Raw genomic sequence first — 20,447 nt, 5'->3', positions numbered from 1 at the left:
AAGCTCCGCCTCCCGGGTTCACACCATTCTCCTGCCTCAGCTTCCCAAGTAGCTGGGACTACAGGTGCCCACCACCACGCCTGGCTAATTTTTTGTATTTTTAGTAGAGACGGGGTTTCACCGTGTTAGCCAGGATAGTCTTGATCTCTTGACCTTGTGATCTGCCTGCCCCGGCCTCCCAAAGTGCTGGGATTACAGGTGTGAGCCACCGTGCCTGGCCAAGTGGTTTCTTTAAACCATTTTAACTTCTGGTTTATTCAGGAACTGAGAAATGGGAAGGGGTTCCCCTTAGAAATGACTTCACTGGAAATGCCACTGCACCTAAGACAAGACATCTTGGAAAGGCATCAAGGTGGCCGTGGTCTCATCATGTCTTCATAGAATCTCCTGAAGTCATGGCTATTATGGAAGGTTCCAAGTGACTGGAAGTCAAATCCAACTGTCCCAAGTGCCAATTGCTCCCTTTGCCAAAGGGCTTTGGTGCCCAGTATGGGCTGAGCCAGATGTTAGATGCCTACTGCTCCCATTTCCAGCCCAAGGAGCCTCTGGGAGCCTGCAGGGTGCTAGGGAGGGCGAAGGGTATGTTCAAAGCCTGTGGCTACTACAAGATGTTTTAATTTATGCACGGGATTATTGTTCTCCCTTCAAAGCCCAAGATAAAAGAATAAAAGCTACTTAGGAATGCCCCGCAGGGACAAGAGGCTTTGATGCTGCTGGGAAGGCTAAGACCCTCCACTCAATAAGTAATTTAGCCCATTCACATACCCAGAACCAAAGCCTTCTGGAGTGGGAGAGACCTCAAAGTTGACTGAGCCTAGCTTCCCACGGAAGGGTACTTCCCAGAGTAGTTCTGCCAAGGTGCCGCCCTGGGGTCGGGACCCCAGTTCCACCCCTCCAGGAACAGGGCCTATGTGCCCTCAGGAGAGCACCATCTCCAGCTCTGGATAAGGCTGCCTTCCTGTAGGGAAGAGGCCACCCCCCTGTTCCGTCTATCGAGGGGCCCCAGCTCTGCCATCTGGAGCCTAACCCTGCTCTCCGCTGACTGTGGATGTTTAAGTCTAGTATCTGCTGGGCTCCAGGCCAGCCACCCTTGAGTCAGCACTTGGCTGTCCCTGCCAGAAGTGATTGTGAAGCCCTCACCCTTCTCTGTCCAAGGGGGCTCCCAAAGGAGCAAGCTCCAGAGCTGGAACACCAGGACCCCAAACTCCAACTGTAGACTGACCAATGCCAAACCAAGTAGGGCTGCCATCTCCCTGGCCTTTTGGGATTTCCTATCTCCTGCCTTGGAAACTCCACCATAGGCATGTCTTCTTACCTAGGACTTGAGGCGCCACCCCAGGGCTGGTCTCTGCTCTATTCCTCTTCGAGTCCTTCCATCTCAACATGAATTCTAGCTGGGAGCAAAAGTTTTCTAGGTGTTTGTTTGTTTGCTTCGAGACGACGTCTCGCTCTGCTGCCCAGGTTGGAGTGCAGTGGCATGATCTCGGCTCACGGCAACCTCTGCCTCCTGGGTTCAAGTGATTCTCCTGCCTCAGCCTCCTAAGTAACTGGGATTACAGGCACGCACCACCATGCCTGGCTAATTTTTTGTATTTTTAGTAGAGACAAGATTTCTCCATCTTGACCAGGGTGGTCTCAAACTCCTGACCTCAAGTGGTCCGCTCACCTTGGCCTCCCAAAGTGCTGGGATTACCGGTGTGAGCCACCATGCTGGGCCCTCTAGGTGTTTTGAAAAGAACTACAGGATACAAACCACGGGGCTGCTTGCTGCCCTTGATTTGGGGAACTTGAGCTTGGGGATCCAGGGTCATGGGCCCTGCAGGCTCAGCCTACCCTCTCTGGGCTGGGGGTCTCAGAAGCCCATGTCCAGGTAAGCAGTTGCAGGAAGTGGAGGTCTGGAAGCTGGAGCAGGAGTCCTAGCTCCACTGTCTTGTTGGGCTTGACCATTAACTGCTAGTCCTCAGGCTTGTGTCTGGGCAAGAGACTGAAGCCAGAGCAAGGCCGGTCACAGCACAGCTGGGGGAGCACTCAGGGCAGAGTGTGACCCTGAAGTCCCAGAGGTGACCTCGGGAGGACTGGGCAGTGTGTGCCTGGACTGTTTCTTAACGAGCTCACCCAGGCACACAGACTTTCCCTTCCACAGACTCACCGACATTTATGTTCTGCAGAGTGATCCTGGCGAAAATGATTATTTCATTGCCTGCCTAACCGGACAAGCAAAGCCCTCAGAGGTTATCTGGACAAGAGTATAAAAGATCTCAAGAATGTGACCTGACCCAAAGAGCCTAGAGGGAATAATGGAAGCTTCTGCCAGGTCTTTGAGGATTAAGTGATGGGTAATTAGGGGCGGGTGGATGACTCTGTAATGGACCTATTTCTTATGCACCGATAGGGACACAGTCTTAAAACAGGAAGAAGAACAAAGGGGAATGAACCTGCTCTGCAGTGGGCTGGGGAGCTGGGCAGGCTGCGCATGCTTCAAAAGGCATGTTTCCTCTTCACTATACATCATGACTCTGGAAATTAAAGTTTGTGCTTTGAGGGATGTGTGTGTGTGTGCTTATGTGTGTATAAATTGTGTGCCCTTATGTGTGGATTTGTGTGCCTTTATATGTGTGTGTGTTTGAGCAGATCATTATCTGTTTGATGACCTGAGAGAAAGAAAACTGTGGTTCTCAGAAGCCCATGTTCAAGTAAGCAGTGGCAGGAAGCAGAGATCTGCAAGCTGGGGCAGGAGTACCAGCTCCACTGTCTTGTCAGGTTTGACCATTAACTACCAGTTCTCAGGGTTGTATCTGGGCAAGAGGCTGAGGTTGGGGCAAGGTTGGTCACAGTGCAGCTGGGGGAACATTCAGGGCAGAGTGTGACCCTGAAGTCCCAGAGGTGACCTCAGAAGGACTGCATACTGGTAGGAGGAGACCTAGAAAAAGAACCAAATGTCCTGTCCCTAATCGCAAGCTCAACTTGACTAGTGTCCCTAAGCCCAAGCCCAACTTGACTTATTCTGCTGATCACCTCTGCCTTCACCCAAGGCCAACAATGGCATTGGACTAGAGCGAGCAAAATGATTCAGACTTTGGGAAATAGACTCCTCTGGATTCTAGTGTCTTCCAGATTGCCTGACTGGGGAAGAAAATGGAAAAGGGCGGAGTACCCTAGGGTCAGACCATTTGCCTCAGCTCAGGGAAGCGGCTTGGAGTTTCACACTGCAGAGATGAGAATGTGGAGCTTCTGTAAGCGAATGTCATACAATGAGGATGAGCTCTATTCAGCCCTGGTACTGTGTGAAGAAGAAAAGCTGACCAGAACTCAGCTGCTCCCTCAGATGGGGTGAGGATGCTACCCCAACCCGGGACCCTCCTTAGTAGCATCTATCCTGTCTTGCTTTCAGCCACTTTCAGCCCAAGGTTATAGTCCAGGCTGTAATCTTCGTGGCAACTTCATAAGGACCTTCATCCATAAGGACATGTATGGATGAAGCCCTTTGGGCCCCGCTGGAGATCTGATATCTGCAGCCTGAGATGGGCCGTGGATGGTCAGGGCCAGAGAAAGAGTAATTTCAGTCACTCTGCAGCCTGAAGAGTTGGTTTCCAGGGCTTCTTGATGAATTTATTCCCCAATTTCTATCCCATCTCCTAGAACTGATGCTGGCACTGAGTAGATACTCCATAAATCTTTGTTGAATGGTTTATTAGACTGTTCTTGCACTGCTATAAAGAAACACTTGAGACTGGGAAATTTACAAAGAAAAGAGGTTTAATTGGCTCATGTTTCTGCAGGCTGTACAGGAAGCATAGTGGCATCTGCTTCTGGGGAGGCCTCAGGAAGCTTCCAATCAAGGCAGAAGGCGAAGGACAAGCAGGTACGTCACATGATGAGAATGGGAGCAGGGTCGGGGAGAAGGTGCCACACACTTTTAAATGACCAGATCTCATGAGAACTAACCCTCTGAAGACAGCACAAAGTTATGACAGGTCTGCCCCCATGAGCAGACCTGTCACCAGGTCTTTCCACCAGGTGGGACCTTTCCACCAGGCCCCACCTCCAGCATTAGGGATTACAATTCAACATGAGATTTGGTGGGGAACAATATACAAACTATAGCCAATGGATGGATCAAATAATATGTAAGAGTCAACTTCTCCTCCTTACTAAGCAGAGCCCAGACATCCCAGATGTTTTTTGGTGACTTCTGAAATAGCAGATTCCTGAATTTAACTATCATTAGGTAACATTAAAGAAGAACCTTAGTTATATCACCAAGGAGACTTTAGTTATAATATATGACCTTTTTGTTTTGTATCAAATCTGCTTTATTTGCTGGTAAACAAAATCACTGTGTAGGAAATATTTATTATTGTGCAATTCTTTTTATGTGTAAATCCGTAAAGGTCATTTTTGCAACAGTCTTTGGGAATATTAAGGGTAGTGCAGTTTTGTTATTCCCATTTTACAGCTGAGCATGTTGAGGCTGAATGTATTCCTAAATCCATACAGCTGAGAAGGAACTGACTTGGGATACCATACCTGGTGCCTTTTTATAGCCCCATGGGTTACTTTCTACTGGAGAAGCTGAGCCTTCAAAGTATGCAACTTTCCTTTTGTTCTACTAAGTGAGAGATGGTACTCAATCTGGTTTTCCTGGAAATGCTCTTACAAGCCAGAAGCAGGCCCTGAACAACTCTGCAATTACCAGGGAGAGGGTATAATTTGGGGAAAAGCCTGGGTGGGCTTTATTCTGGAGCTCTCACTGGTGATGAACTCCATTATTAGCAGACAAGATGATCATTGGGAATGAAAAGAAGTTGGTTCTGGTCCCTGCTCAGTCCCTGACCCAGAGTCAGGGTACACTCTCTATTCCCAGGGGTGCTGTCTGGATTCTGTGCCTAAGGCCATCTCTCTGTGAGCTCAGTGTGAAAGCTGCCAAGTGAAACACAGGCATCACGGTTCCAGTGATGACCACTCCCCACCCCCCAGGTCCCCATGGTGACCCCGGTACCCCTACCAACCAGGTCCTGGACAGTGCTCCAACCCCACTGTGACCCTGTGCCGAGCCGGCCACCCCGTGTCAATTGCCAGTGGCTATTTACTGCTGGCACTCAAAATGGGAAGCTCAGTTGTAGCCTTGGCATGGATGATTATTTCACTTCTGATTTCCATCAAAATGCACTGACCTTTTCCATCTAGTTTCCCAACCTATAAAATTGGTGTTTGAGCAGCAGCTGTGTGGTGTTCTCATGGGGTTCGTGGGGGGAGAATAACATGAAATGAGCTATTGGCCTCTGTGTCACATCATCTTATGCATTCTTCAAAACTGCCCTACAAGGTAGAGCTCTTACCGTCATTTTATTTATTTATTTATTTATTTATTTATTTATTTGATGGAGTTTTGCTTTTGTTGCCCAGGCTGGAGTGCAATGGCACAATCTAGGCTCACTGCAACCTCTACCTCCTGGGTTCAAGCAATTCTCCTGCCTCAGCCTCCCAAGTAGCTGGGATTACAGGCACCTGCCACCATGCCCGACTAATTTTTTGTATTTAGTAGAGATGGGGTTTCACCATGTTGGTCAGGCTGGTCTCAAACTCCTGACCTCAGGTGATCCACCCGCCCTGGCCTTCCAAAGTGCTGGGATTCCAGGCATGAGCCACCGTGCCCGGCCTTCTTACCCCCATTTTGTGGTGGAGAGATTTACACATGGAAGGATTTAGTAACCTGTGAGGAAGGAAAAAAGCCCCTGAGATTTGGGAGCTGGCCTTCCATTCACAGCTAACCTGTGTTCTTCTCCTCCGGGACATAAACACCCTCACAGGGTGCTGACCTCAGACAAAGTTACTCTGACACTGTGATAAAATGAGACAAAGCAAGACCACATCATATTTTTTTTAAGCACAGACAAAAACAACGTCACTGTACCACCGTGAAATACCAGACACCCCCTCTTGGCCAAAATGAGTGACTATTACTTCTTTTCCTACTACAGCTATATCCTTGTGGCCATCTCCCTTCCTTATAGATGTGATTTATTGAGACATTGAGTCACAGAATTGCCCCCAGTTTCTTACAGCTGCCAATTGAAAGTAAACTGCCACTTCCTTACTGATATGGTTTGGCTGTGTCTCCACCCAAATCTCAACTTGAATTTTACCTCCTGGAATTCCCATGGGTTGTGGGAGTGACCCAGGGGGAGATAATTGAATCATGGGGGGGGCTGATCTTTCCTGTGCTATTCTTGTGGTTGTAAGTCTCATAACATCTGATGGTTTTGTCAGGGGTTTCCATTATTGCTTCTTGCTCATTTTCTGTTGCCACCACCATGTAAGAAGTGCCTTTCACCTCCCGCCATGATTCTGAGGCCTCCCCAGCCATGTGGAACTGTAAGTCCAGTTGAACCTCTTTTTCTTCCCAGTCTCAGGTATGTCTTTATCAGCAGCGTGAAAATGGACTAATACACTTACCCTCCCCCAAATCACTCAAACCAACCCCAATTCTATCACAGGTTCTGTCTAACACCCTCTTATTGAGACACCCTGGTGTGTATTCTCTCTCACTGCAGTAATTAATAAACCCAGCTTATTCAACTGCAAGTGTGTTCTTGGTGATCTCTGCTGGAAGACGTTGGTTCTTGTCCAGGGTCCCACAGCTGAAGGATGAAGACTGGATTCAAACTCAGGAAGTAGGCTTTTCTGATTCCAGAACCCATATGGGACCTCCTCTGTGGGAGAGTGGCAAGAACAAGCAATCTCAGCACCATCAAATTCTCCAGCCCCCCAATCCAAGGGAAGTTCCCAATCCAGCCCCCAAAGGGGAGGTCAGAATTCCAGCATCCACCCTCAGCCTTGATTTTGGTGTTACGTTTTGCACTCCCCATGTGCCTGGAAGGGGTCCCAGGTAGGTAGCTTTCTACTTGTCGACTGAAAGAGGAGACAGAGAAATCTAAGCCCCTCTCATCGGTCATGTGGTCACACCCCATGGACAGGACAGCAGTATGAAGATGCCCGCAGCCTGCACAGAGACTGTCCCACCTGCCCACGGTGCCACCCTCTCCGTGCCTGGCACATGGAGGATGCCATGTGTTCTTTTAGCAAGAGCAGCTGAAACCTCTTTTCCCAGTATTGTCCTTTGTTCCTGATAATGTCTCTACAGCAGTGTCCTTGGTCCCAGCAGGACACTGGCCTGGGATTTAAGAAGATGTGTAGCCACTCTCTCAGAACCCCTGGGGCCCAGCAGTCCATATACCTAATAGCTTTTGACCTAGACTTTGGCATAGCTCCCTTCTGGGAGTTCTGGCATAGATACCAGGGGATCATCTTGCCTCTGTGGCTGCTGAGATAGCAACAATTACTATGGTCACCCATTACCAGCACCATTTACAAAAGATTGGACTGTGTCAGAACATGTTCTATACTTGTTTGATCTTTTTAAAAACCCTGTGGGGTGGATATTATTGCCATTTTACAAATGAAGAAACCGAGACTCAGAAAGTTTGGTACTAACCTAAACAGACACAGCAGATAAGTGGCAGAGCCAAGATTTGAATGCAGAGCTTTCTCCAAGTCACCCTACTTAGTCCTTCTCTCCAGGCCCTGAGCATCCAGGTGTCCTACATGCACCTGAGAAGCTGCACAGGTCATTCAAGGTTACAGTGGATGCTGGACTGAGCAGAGACCCACGCTCGGACGGAAGATCTTTTTTTTTTTTTCTTTGTGAGACGGAGTCTGGCTCTGTTGCCCAGGCTGGAGTGCAGTGGCGCGATCTCGGCTCACTGCAAGCTCCGCCTCCTGGGTTCACGCCATTCTCCCGCCTCAGCCTCCGGAGTAGCTGGGACTACAGGCTCCCGCTACCACGCCCGGCTAATTTTTTTGTATTTTTAGTAGAGACGGGGTTTCACCGTGTTAGCCAGGATGGTCTCCATCTCCTGACCTCGTGATCCTCCCGCCTCGGCCTCCCGAAGTGCTGGGATTACAGGCGTGAGCCACCGCGCCCGGCCCGGACGGAAGGTCTTAATCCCCAGTTACCGAGACTGCTGCTGCTGATGGCCTCCCTGGGGACAGCTGCCTTACCCAAGGTTATGTCCCATCTTAGGGGCAGCCTACCTCATCAAAGGGGAAGATATAAAGGCCTGGTCCATGCTCTGGCTAGGGATAACTCTGAAGGGCCATCCCAGTTTCAGAGTTCCCCGTGGGCTCAGTGGAGGCCTGGTTGTGACTGCATCGCAGCCAACCTCTCCATCTGCCTGATCCCACTGCCACCTTCTCCATAGGTGTTCATCCCGAGGCTCTCCTTGGGAATCTTCCTGCACTCCGTTCTCTGCAGTCTGCTTCTGGAGAACTCCACTTGCAACAAGGGTGTTTTTGGGAATTAGATGGGGGCTTGCAGTTTCACCTACTGCAATGCCTGGCTTACAACACCTAGAGGAAGGTGGTATCCCCAGCAGGCAGGATGGGCATTCCTGTGTCCTCAGCTTCAGTCATCATGGGCTGGAAGCAGATGAACTATTCAATGGGCTTTGGGCTCTGACCTGTTTAAAAGAATTTCTCTGCTGCAGATGTCTAACTGAATACTTTTTAAGCCCAGAATTAGTCTTTTCTTTTTCAGGCCAGGCGCGGTGGCTCATGCCTGTAATCCCAACACTTTGGGAGGCTGAGGGGGGCGGATCATGAGGTCAAGAGATCGAGACCATCCTGGCCAACATGGTGAAACCCCATCTCTATTAATAATACAAAAATTAGTTGGACGTGGTGGTGCACAGCTGTAGTCCCAGCTACTCAGGAAACTAAGACAGGAGAATCACTTGAACCTAGGAAGTGGAGGTTGGAGTGAGCCGAGATTGCACCACTGCACTCCAGCCTGGCGACAGAGCAAGATTCAGAAAAAAAAAAATCAGCTGGTCTGAAGGTAGTGAGTTATCGCATTGAATGTTCACAGTCAGTTACAGATTGAACCCCTTGTTCTACCCTTTTCCCCCTCCTCACTGCTGCACTTGACTAGCCTTACAACACGTTTAAAAATAAAAAATTTCGGGATTAGAGAGCCTGATAGTTCAAGTTTATTACTAAGGTAAATAAAGGATATCAACTTTTATAGTTTAACCTCTGAAGCAAAATAAATCATTGACAAGGCTTCCACTAGAGCAAATGGCATGGTAATTAAGATATTATTACCTGATTTTACCAATTTATCATCTGTTTAGTTCTGCTATATGCCAGTCTCTGTGCTAGGGGTTAAGGAGGCAGAGATGAATGAGATCAGTTCTGCCTATTGAGAAGTTCACCCTCTTGTAGGAGAGGCTGACATAAACCAGTCATAATAAAAGTCATAATGATAATAGTTTCGAGGGTCCAGACTGGTTGAAAAGGCTGAATGAAAAAAAGAATAGTTGCCAAGCGTGGTAACTCATGCCTGAATCCCAGCTACTTGGGAGGCTAAGGTGGGAGGATCGCTTGAGGCCAAGAGTTTGAGGCTGCAGTGAGCTATGATCCAGCCTAGATGACAGAGCAAGATCCTGTCTAAAAAAATTAAAAAGTGGCTGGGCGCGGTGGCTCACGCCTGTAATCCCAGCACTTTGGAAAGCTGAGGTGGGCAGATCACCTGAGGTCAGGAGTTCAAGACCAGCCTGGCCAACATGTTGAAACCCCATCTCTACTAAAAATACAAAAAATTAGCCAGGCATGGTGGCGAGTGCCTGTAATCCCAGCTACTCGGGAGGCTGAGGCAGAAGAATTGCTTGAACTGGGGAGGCAGAGGTTGCAGTGAGTAGAGATTGTGCCATTGCACTCCAGCTTGGGCAACAAGAGGGAAACTCCATCTCAAAAAATAAAAGTAAATAAATAAAAGAAAAAATAGTGAATATTATATTTCCATACTTAGTTGAATGAAAATTATGAGTAGGCAAATAAGAAACATGTCATCCAAAGCTCTTACAAAGAACAGCAGGATGTGAGACTGTGCTAACCTTTCTGGCCGGCATCAGGCAGCCTTAGCTGTAACCTCGTGGTGTTGACGCTACCCAGGCCCTTTAGAAAAGGCTTCTTGAGATGATTTTGTGTGAAAGCGGTCCAAGGGTTTGTCCCCTTCAGGTCACCCTGCCAACATCTTAAGAGTTACTGCTCTTAAAATATTAGTTGCCTGTAGCTCTTTTCTACTTAAATATCTGTAATGCCTCCCCTTCCATCCCATTGCCTTCCGGATGAAGTTCAACCTCTCTTCTTGCATCACTCCCCAGAAAGCTCTTTTTTTGTGGTCCCATTGGGCCACTCCTCAGACCCTGAACTCAGGAGACCTTTCAAAGAAGTCCAGGTCTCCTTGCCTTCACTCCTGCTAGTCCCCTTTCCTGGAATTCCTTCTTCTCTTCTCTTGACCAGTCACTAGGCACAGCTTTCAGGCCAGCTAAAATTTCGTCTCCTCTACAAACTCTTCCCTGAACACTTCAACCCGAATGGACCTCTCCTTTACCTTTCATGGGAAAATGAACTCCTGTGGCCCTGGTGGCCCTTCCTTCTGGTCTTTACCTGTCATTTTAATGTGTTCTGCTACTCAGTCTTCTAGGAGTCTACAATTCTCCCTAGCAGGACCTGTAATGAATGTGGCAGGGTCAAGTTTGGTGTCCCGGGGGGCATCCTAGAGGGCCTTTTGGGGACCAGTGTTGCTTGCCCTCCGTGCTGACTTACAGGGAGGGACACAGCTAAAAACCAAGAGCTGCTCCCTTCATCTCTTTATCAAGACCTGGTAAATTGGCCTCCTCCAAATATTGAACAAAATCAATTCAGCTACTTTGGGGAAAGAGGTAGCACTTTTCGCTGTGGAGAATAAATTAATCCTACTTCCTTTTCTTTTTAAGGAAAGCAGTAAATCGAGAGAGAGAGAGAGAGAAGAAAACAAAAACAAAAACAAAACAACCCCGCCCCTCTGTAACCCTGTCTTGCTCCCTGGGAACAGTGTAACCTGGCCTCAATCCCAAAAAGCAGAAGGAAAGTATTTTTCAAAATGTTAATGGCCCTGAAAATTTGAGTTCAGTTCCTTTCTTTTTTTTTTTTTTTTGTACATATAGTCTTACTCTATTGCCCAGGCCGAAGGCACTAAAGGCACAATTCCAGCTCACTGCAACCTGTGCCTCCCGGTTTCAAGTGATTCTCCTACGTCAGCCTCCTGAGTAACTGGGATTACAGACATGTGCCACCACGCCTGGTTAATTTTTGTATTTTTAGTAGATGGCGTTTTGCCATGTTGGCCATGCTGGTCTCGAACTTCTGACCTCAAGTGATGCACCCGCCTCAGCCTCCCAAAGTGCTGGTATTACAGGTGTGAGACGCTGCACTCAGCCGAGTTCCATCTTTTTGAAAACAGAATTGGGATCCCTGTGTATGTTTGTATATTTACGTTTGTGCCGTGTATGTGCATGTGTGAAGGTGCTGGCCTGTGCATGGCCTGTGTCCCGATGTGTGTGTGTCTAAATGTCTGCTCACGTACCCTTTCTCTTTTAATAAGTCTAAAACTGACCTGGAATGGTGCAGCTAGAACTAGAAGGGAACACCCAGGCCAGTCCTTCCCTGTATGGGGAGGAAGCCGCCCCACAGTGGAACAGGATTTATGAAGGGACACAGGAGGTGGGCTGCACCCCAACTCATAATTTTCAAAACAGAGATGCAGCAACTCACAGGAGTACACCCTGTTCTCTGGCTCCCAGACTGCCAAGGGTGTGCCCTGGCAAGGGGTTCTCAGACACCCTCAGCCAGGCTCAGCCACAGGCAAGGCTCTGAACTAAATTGCTCCTTGGCCTTTGCTGCCTTAGCAAAAGCAGAAACCACAAGCCTTCCCCACCCAGCAGGGCCTAGAAGCCTGGCTCTGGCAACTTCTGGAAAGGCCTCCTGCCTGTCTGTCTGGGTACCAAGCTGAGACCCTGAATGAGGTTCATTCTTTTCTGGGGCTGCTGTTTTTCTCTCCTGTTAGTTCCTTGCTTTCCCAGGACAGCCAAGAGGAAACCAAAGTTCCCGTCGCTGTGGAGTCTCTTGGCATTTTCTAAAGAGAACACCTAGCAGCCTTGGGGTGAGAGGATTTTAAATCAGAAGTTTACTGATGGGGCACAGGGGCGGAAAGTGACTTGCCTGGGCCTTGCTCTGTTGGCACCCCCAACCCCAGCTGGCCATGGAAACTCGGACTTCATGCAGGCAGGGTTGCAGAGGGCTGAGGAACCCACCATTTCTGTCTCTACCTGTTTCAGGGCCCGGGAAGATGGTCCTTGTAGGGGCAGTCAGTCAGAGATGGGGCGCACAGTTATTCTGGGATTTCCCCAGACTGTCCCTTGGGTTCCACAGGTAGCAGCTGAGTACCCTCCGAGGACCCAGTTGCTGTCCTAGGTGTCCGCACATGCACCATCTTATTTGACTGCCATGATAGCCGAGACTGGTGGGAGCATGCACTCTCTTCTATAGCAGAGGGAGCCGGGCTCCCGAGGGAGGCCAGGGATGGCGCTGCTCACTTGTGGCCATGTCTGAGGGGCATGCTAGGAGGACCATGCTACCCACCATGGCAGCAAAATAGAAAGATAATAACAGGCTGTTCGGATCTGATTAGAGTTGGAACTGGCGGGAAGTAAACCAGGTAAGGCCTGTGGCAAAGTCATCAGTGTGGCAAGGGTCAGAAGAGGTGTGGCCAGGCTCTGCAGATCACTTTGTATCCATCCTCGCCCCGTCCGATTCCTGCATCCATTGGGAAGGACAAGTAGAGGGCCTGGCACTTGGGGGACGGGGCCAGGATAGAGCTGTGTGTGTTTAGGAAGAGAGCCGCAAGCTGGTATGGTCTATTATGGACTGAATGCTTGTGTCTTCCCAAAATTCATGTTTGAAACCCTAAACCAAAATGTGATGGTATTTGGAGGTAAGGGCTCGGGGAGGTGATTTCACTTAGATGGAGTCATGAGGGCGAGGCCACCGTCATGGGATTAGCATCCTTATAAGAACAGGAAGAGGCCAGAACACGCTCTCTCTACCACGTGAGGACACGGTGAGAAGGCAGCTGTCTCCCAGTCAGGATGAGAGCCCTCACCAGAGCTCGGACATTCTGGCACCTGGATCTGAAACTTCCAGCCTCCGGAGAGGTGAGAAATACATTTGTGTTGCTAAGCCACTCAGTCTATGCTGTTTTGTTGTGGAAGCCCCAGTTGTTTCTATAATCTGAGCTCTAGGGGAACTGAGACTGTGGTGGGGGCATGCGTGCCCAGCAGTGGGGGCATAGAGCATGGGGAGGAGGGGCTATGAAACAGACAGGGCTGGAGTGGGAGTCTGAATGCATCCAGACCCTTGCCTGGCTGCACCAACTTGCCACCTTCCTTCTACCTGGGCTGGGCGAGACAGGTAATGCCTTCAGACAACCTGCTTTGGAGGAAGCAGTGATTTCTGGGCCAGACATGCAGTTTAGTGCCCCAGTATGTAATTAGAGTGTGCAGAGCCATGGCAGCTGGGCCCGTGGTGGGCCTGGCACTGGGCTCTCTGTCTGTGGTCACAGCTAGCCTGTATCTGGCCAGACATCGGCTCAGCTGACCTCAGAGCCGCTTCCCTCCCCTCCTGAGAAGGGAAGCTTCCCAGGGAAGCTGAATTGCCAGAGTCTCCTGGGTGCATAGAGGGGTCAGACCTTCCCTCTGGCCCTTTGCCTGAGAGCCTTCTCTTCAGCCCATGGCCCAGCACTCCCCTTCCTAATGAGCTGAATTTCTGCTGTGAGTCCTTGTTGCTGAAGGCCCCGGGACCAGGACCTCCTGATCACGATGGGTTTAGCTCCCCATGGCATTGGAGTATTGACTTGGTCTCCAATGTGGAGACACGGAGGGAAGCACTTCCTGATAGGGGCATCCAATAAGGATCCTGGGGTTGGGGGGTCGTACATCCTCCTGGGGAGGCCACCATGAGATTTCTGACCAGGGTGAAGCTAGGATCCTTCCAGCTGGAAAGCCTCGCATCCTGCGAGCTTCCTCTTTTAAGGGACTCAGCAGAACTGATTTCCAAATTCTCATATCCACAGCCCCAAGATGCTTTCTGCGGCCTCTAGAAGTCTGATCAGGCTATTTAAATTTGCTTTTGAACAGCCGAATGGGAAGTGAGGAAGAGGAGGAGAAGAAGAAGAGAGAGAGAGGAAGAGGAGTGGGGGATTATATGGAGCTAGTATGGTGATATTTGAGAAGGATCTGGCCCAAATTTAGGGCCTGTGGACTCCTGGGCAGCCCCAGTTCTATGTTTTCAAGGTGGTGGTTTAGATGCCCTATTTTATTTTTTTCCCTCCCCTCCCCTTCCTCTTTCCCTCCCTCCCTCCCTCCCTCTTTCTCTTCTCTTCTCCTCTCTTCTCTTCTCTTCTCCTCTCTTCCCTTCTCTTTTCTTTCTTTCTTTCTTTCTTTCTTTCTTTCTTTTTCTTTCTTTCTTTCTTTCTTTCTTTCTTTCTTTCTTTCTTTCTTTCTTTCTTTCTTTCTTTTTCTTTCTTTCTCTCTCTCTCTTTCTCTCTTTCTCCTTTTCTCTCTCTCTTTCCTGTCCTTTCTTGAAGGAGTCTCACTCTGTTGCCCAGGCTATAGTGCACTGGCACAATCTCGGCTCACTGCAATGTCCACCTCCTGGGTTCAAGCAATTCTCCTGCCTCAGCCTCCTGAGTGGCTGGGATTACAGGTGCACTCCACCGTGCCTGGCTAATTTTTTGTATTTTTAGTAGAGACAGGGTTTCACCATGTTGGCCAGGCTGGTCTTAAACTCCTGACCTCAGGTGATCCACCCACCTTGGCCTCCCAAAGTGCTGGGATTACAGGCATGAGCCACTGCGCCCTTCCGAGATGCCCCATTTTCTCGTACCTTTTAGGAAATGAAAGACTTAAGAATTCAGGCATCTGGGCAAGGAGCTGTGGCCCCTGAAGGCAGCCTCTCTCCTGCTCCTCTGCTTAGCCCTACAGCCTTCTCCATAAGCCCCACTTCCTTCCCCTGGAAGGGGAAGCTTGGCTCTATTCTAGGGGCATACCCAGAGGCTGTCTCCAGCCCAGTAGAAGTGAGTCCACTGCGAGGATGAGCTTAATCAGATCTGAGAGCTTCTCCCCCAAGCCGCACAAGAAGTGTTGACAGATTTGGCAGCATGTAAAAATGCTTGTTGCAGCTTTTGATGAGGCAGGTAAGGGTGTTCCAACAGGCCTATCCAAACTATCCCCACCAGTGTTTCGTACAGCTAAGGAGACTGAGGCCTGGAGTCATGAAGGGTTCTGCCCAGGTTGCACATCAGAGTGAGAGCACCTTGGTCTGGAGATCCCTAGGTAGGATGCAGGGTTGTGGCTACTGAAGCCAGGATGGACCCTCCTCCATGGCTGTAGACCACCTCTTGGGTGTCTGGTTGGTCTTGCTTGGCTCCTGGTCAAGCACATTCACAGCAGCATCTCAAAGCCAGACTGTTGGCTCAGGGCCTCAACCTGTCTGGGTCCAGGCACAAAGTTAACATGGGCTCTGCCTCTCTGTTCATCTGCATCTGAGTGTGGCTCATAGGTCACCCCGTAACCTGGGGGTTCAGGCAAAATTCTGTTGCTGAAATGCAAAAGAGCCAGCACTTTTGGGGGATGGAGCCACTGGCAGTGCAGGGCTCCTTGCCTGTTCTGCCGTGGTCTTGCAGCCTGTGGTTCATCCTTTCAGTCCTCCTGCCTTGGGATTTCCATTTGCTTGGTGGAGAAGTTGAATGGAGCTAGCCCTGTGCTGCAGGGCTGCTCCCCTCCCCCTTCATCACTGTAGGATTCCCAGGCAACCCTTTGACCAAATCTTGCAAGTCCTAGCCCCTCTTACTACTTTCTCTGATGATAACATTTGTAGGCCAAGGGGAATCCTGTACCCTGTTGTCTTTTTTGAATTACTCCCTAATCTATCTATTAAAAAGCAACCTCAAGCAGGATCCTAAACAAATGGGCTTTAATCAAGAGAATTATCAATGTGATTCATTCTCCCTCAGGGCAGAGATGCAATTTATCTTTCAGCAAAGGACACAGCAACTTAACACACCCAGACTAAGAACAATGGCCATCAGGCCCATCTGTCCCCAGGAGAAGGCTAAAGCATTTGGTGTTAGTGCCCGGGGCTCTGACCCCATTAGAGACTTCTCCGCTGGAGTTCTCGTAATGGTGACATCTTAACTGAAATGGAGAAGGGAAGGCACCCAGCGTGGCCAGGGGCCCAGCAGAGCTGGGTCAGGTGGTGACCCCTTCTCTTCATGGGGACAGCGGGGGCTGCCAGCCTCCGGAGCCCCTGAATATTTGCTCAACTGCTTCTTGCTCCCTGCTAAGTCAGTCGCATTCCAGATGCAGCAAGGAGGAGGCCCCCAAGAACAGGGGCAGAGCACTTTCCTAGACTGCCATGTCCTCCCTACAGTTGTAGGGGGTGTCCCACGGGTGTGAGGAGACAGGCGTCTGAGTGGGGGGACACTCCTGCGATCAGCCTCAGGTTAAGGCCCCTGCAGGTGCTGACCTACTCCACAACTGACTCATGGGCCAGGAATACGGAATCAAATCTGTTTTTCTTTCCTTCCTTAGGACATGACTGTAATTGCTCCTCCTCAGCCCAGCTTGGGAGAAGGCTGGTTTCTTCCCCAGACTTGTCTGAATGCTCGCAGCCCCTGCCCTTCACCAGGGGGCCAGGACTGCTCAGGTCTCCATTCCCTTCCAGCCCAAGGTGGCACCCACTGCACCCTCCTCTGCCCTGGGCCCTGCTTGCCACAGGCCTGGAGTCCAAGGGACCTGAAGGGGCTGCAGTGGCCACGTTGAGAGCTGAGTTACGACTAAATCTTCCCAGAACCTTGGAACTTCCAAGGAGCGTAGAACCGCTTGGCAATTTAAACCATTTCAGACCCAGAGAATTATAGAAAAGTAGAATCTTAAGTTTGGAAACGATCTTTAAGGTAATCTACCTTCTTTCCAGCACAGCAGCCTTGCCTGCCTTCTTTCCTTATCCACAGTTGCCTTGAGAAGAAGCTGGGCCTTGTGGGAAACATTCCCAGGGCTTCTTTCCTTCCTGGACCTCTGGGAGACCACACCTTCCAGTCCCTTTGCAGTGAGGAGGGGCCGAGTGGCATTTCTGGCCTGTGAGATGGGAGCAAAAGTAATGTTTGTCACACTTCTGAGTTGAGGCAGTGAAAGTCCCTGAGCCATTCACCAGGGAAGAGGGAAGTCCCTCTTCCCATTCAGGACTGATCACAGACAAGTGCCTGTGTTGAGACAGCAAAGTCCCAGATCAAAGCTGCCAGACCCATTGAGGCACTGCAAGAAGACAGTGCCCTGGAGGGCTGCCCAAGTTGCAGCAGGATCTGCATGAGCAAGGGTTAAGCTTGGTGAGATTTGGGGGCTATTTGTGTAGTAGGACATTATAACCTAGCCTGTGCTGGAGAATATTCCCAGCCTACATTCCAGACTCCCAGGCATGGGAATTCACTATGGGTGAATGAGGCTGTTGGGTTCGTTGCTCAGCAGCTGTCAGTTGGAAAGTTTGTTTTTTCCCTTGAACTGAAATCTGCTTCCTCACAACTCCCTTTTCTTTTCTTTTTTCTTTTTCTCTTTTCTATTTTTTTGGAGATGGAGTCTCGCTCTGTTGCCCAGGCTGGAGTACAGTGGTACGATCTAGGCTCACTGCAACTTCTGCCTCCCAGGTTCAAGCGATTCTCCTGCCTCAGCCTCCCCAGTAGCTGGGATTACAGGAGCATGCTGCCACGCCTGGCTAATTTTTTGTATTTTAGTAGAGACGGGGTTTCACTGTGTTACCCGGGCTGGTCTCGAACTCCTAAGCTCAGACAATCTGCCTGCCTTAGCCTCCCAAAGTGCTAGGATTACAAGCGTGAGCCACCGCACCCGGGCCACACCTGAAGTAGGTGAAGCCTTCTGTTCTCAAACTTGAACGTGCCTCTGAATCACCTGGAGGGCTTGTTAAACACGGTGTTGTGGGCTCCAGCTGCGGTTTCTGATTCAGCAGGTGTTATGGACTGATTATATCTGCCACCCCCAAACCTGCCCCAAATTCATGTTTTTGGCATTTTAACCCCTAATGTGATGGTATTGGGATATGAGACCTCTGGGAGGTGGTCAGGCCATGAGGGTAGAGAGTTCACCAATGGGAGGAGGGCCCTCATGAAAGGGACCCCAGAGAGCTCTCTCACCCCTTTCTGTCATGTGAGGTTCCAGTGAAGAGGCCATTTGCTGCAACCAAAAGTGGACCCTCATCAGACCCCAACCATGCTGGCACTCTGATCTCAGGCTACCAGCCTCCAGAACTGTCCAGATGAAATTTCTGTTGTTTTACAAGCCACCCACCCAGTCTATGGTACTTTTTTTATAGCGTCACAAACTAAGATAGTAGGCTTGGGGCAGGACCTGGAAATTTACATTTTTAGTAAGTTCCCAGAGGATGCTGCTGCTGGAGGTGTGGAGGCCACACTTTGAGAACAGCTACTCTCTATCTTCTGTTACATCTCCCCAGGAACCTGCTGGCCCATGCTGGTCGTGGCTGCAGAGGTGCCCCCACCCTGCCAGGCCACATAGAGCAGATCCCTCCCCCAGTTGGTCTGGGTTGGTCGGAGTCTGGTGATGTTCCCTCCATAGACTGCGAGCCTTAATGGGCAGGGCCTGCAATGTGCTCATCCCTGTGGCCCTCAGTCTGACAGTGGTCAGCCACAGCCACCAGCATGTGCTCAGCGAATGTTTGCTGACTGTATGGATACCCACAACAGGAGGAACACCTTGCCCACTTCTGAAATCTTTCACTCGCCTTCAGACTCCTGGTACAGAGGCCCCTGGGGAGCTCACACTGCCCACCCTGCAGGCATCAGGGCTGATGCCAGCTTCTAGGCATGTTGGAGACCGGATGGTGAGTGGGGATGGGCTGCATCCTCTCTCCAGGAGGGCTAAGCCTGGAGGCCGGAGGTGTGTGTGGGTGGGTGGTGCCCTGGCTATTCCCGTAAAGACCCAGCTTGGCAAGCCCACTCTTGCTGTCGGGTCTGCAGATGACTTCTCTTGTGCTCATGTGAGCCAACTCTGACTTCTGGGAAGGATTGTGCTGTCTTGATTGCTGCAAACACAGACAGGTTAGCTCATGCTTGGCTGCACTGCGGATGACGTGGGTTCCAGCTTCCTGGGGGGTCTGCTGGGCCAAGTCCTCAGGTTTTCCGCCTGAAATCAATTCATCACATCTCAAGGCACTGCCTCCTGTATCATGTGCCTGGCCAGAGCTCATGGCAATGAGGTAGCCGACACTGGGGACTGTGATCCATTCCTGCTGGGCTTGGGCCCTCAGAGAGCCTGGGCAAGCTATCGCCTGGAAGGGCCATGCCAGGAGCAGCCAAGGACCTCTGATAGTTAGAATCAAGGCTGTTAAAGTCAAGGCCAACTTCGGGGTGTCGTGCCCTATCCTGTGGAGAACACTGACCCTGCTGGAGGTCTATGACTCTCTTCTTCCTCCCACTTCTCCCCCTGCCCTCCCCCTCCCTCCTCCTCCTTCTCTTCCCTCTCCCACGTCTTCCTTTTCTTCTTCCATTTTACAATCTTTATTATGAAAGGGATTAAACATACAGAAAATTGAGAGGCTAACATGATAAACCCACAATACCCATCGCCTGGATTTAACAATTATTAACATTTTGCTGTATCTGCGTCATTGACTCTTTTTTGCTTGAGTATTTTAAAGAAAATTACTGACATACATTTTACCCTAAATATTTCAGTATGCATGTCTAAAATGCAAAAACAGTTTTCTACGTAAACATGTATCACGATCATATTCATCAAAATTAACACTAATTCCTTAATATCATCTAATAGTCGGTATTAATATTTCTGCAATTGTTGCAAAAATGTCTTTTGTGATTGGTTTACTCAAACCAGAATCTAAACCAGATCCACGTGTTGCATTAGCTCATTAGGTCCCTTCCCCCCGTCCCTGCCCCACCCCGCTTCTTTTCACAGCTGTTGAAGGTCCCATTTATACTAGAAAGTCCTTCCCGCTCCCTTTCCCCCTGTGGTATAGATGGGTTGAGGACACCAGGCCAGCGTGCAGGTCTCCAAGTCCATGGAGGGGTGGATTCCCAGGCAGGGGTCTGAGAGAGAGGCCCAGCCCCCTCCTTTCCCAGGCTGAGGGAGTCGCAGGCAGGCATCACCCTGAAAAGACACAGGGCCATCCTGGAGAAGCTGTTCCTCCTGGGAAGCCACGTGATGTGCAGGAGGGTCAGGGGAAGATGGTACAGAACAAGAATGAAGACTTTGAGACACTTACAGTGACACCAGGTCACTCAGGGAGGGAAGAATCACAGGAGTCTCTAGGGAAGGATCTTTGAAGATGAAGGCCAGTGACTCGGAGGCGGACAGGGCCTTGGGTGCTCTGATCCCGCTGTGTGGGCTGGGCCTGGCCGTGGCCAAGCAGCCTTCTGCCCACACACTATTCCCTTTGATGGGAGGCTGGACCCGCCCTTC

General features: G+C 50.1%; 1 long non-coding RNA gene across 1 annotated transcript; it reads right to left on the bottom strand.

Moving 5' to 3' along the window:
• Nucleotides 1-5,191: 5,191 nt before the first annotated feature.
• LOC135966869 (uncharacterized) lies at nt 5,192-20,366 on the bottom strand. The gene is made up of 3 exons (XR_010580554.2): nt 20,251-20,366; nt 16,904-17,075; nt 5,192-6,713 (listed from the first exon to the last, which is right to left on the bottom strand). It is a non-coding gene; the product is annotated as an uncharacterized lncRNA (long non-coding RNA).
• Between the last annotated feature and the right edge of the window lie 81 nt (nt 20,367-20,447).

This window comes from Macaca fascicularis, chromosome 13 (genome assembly GCF_037993035.2).
Source record: "Macaca fascicularis isolate 582-1 chromosome 13, T2T-MFA8v1.1".
Taxonomy (NCBI): domain Eukaryota; kingdom Metazoa; phylum Chordata; class Mammalia; order Primates; family Cercopithecidae; genus Macaca; species Macaca fascicularis.
This window is presented reverse-complemented; position numbering and strand designations above follow the sequence as displayed.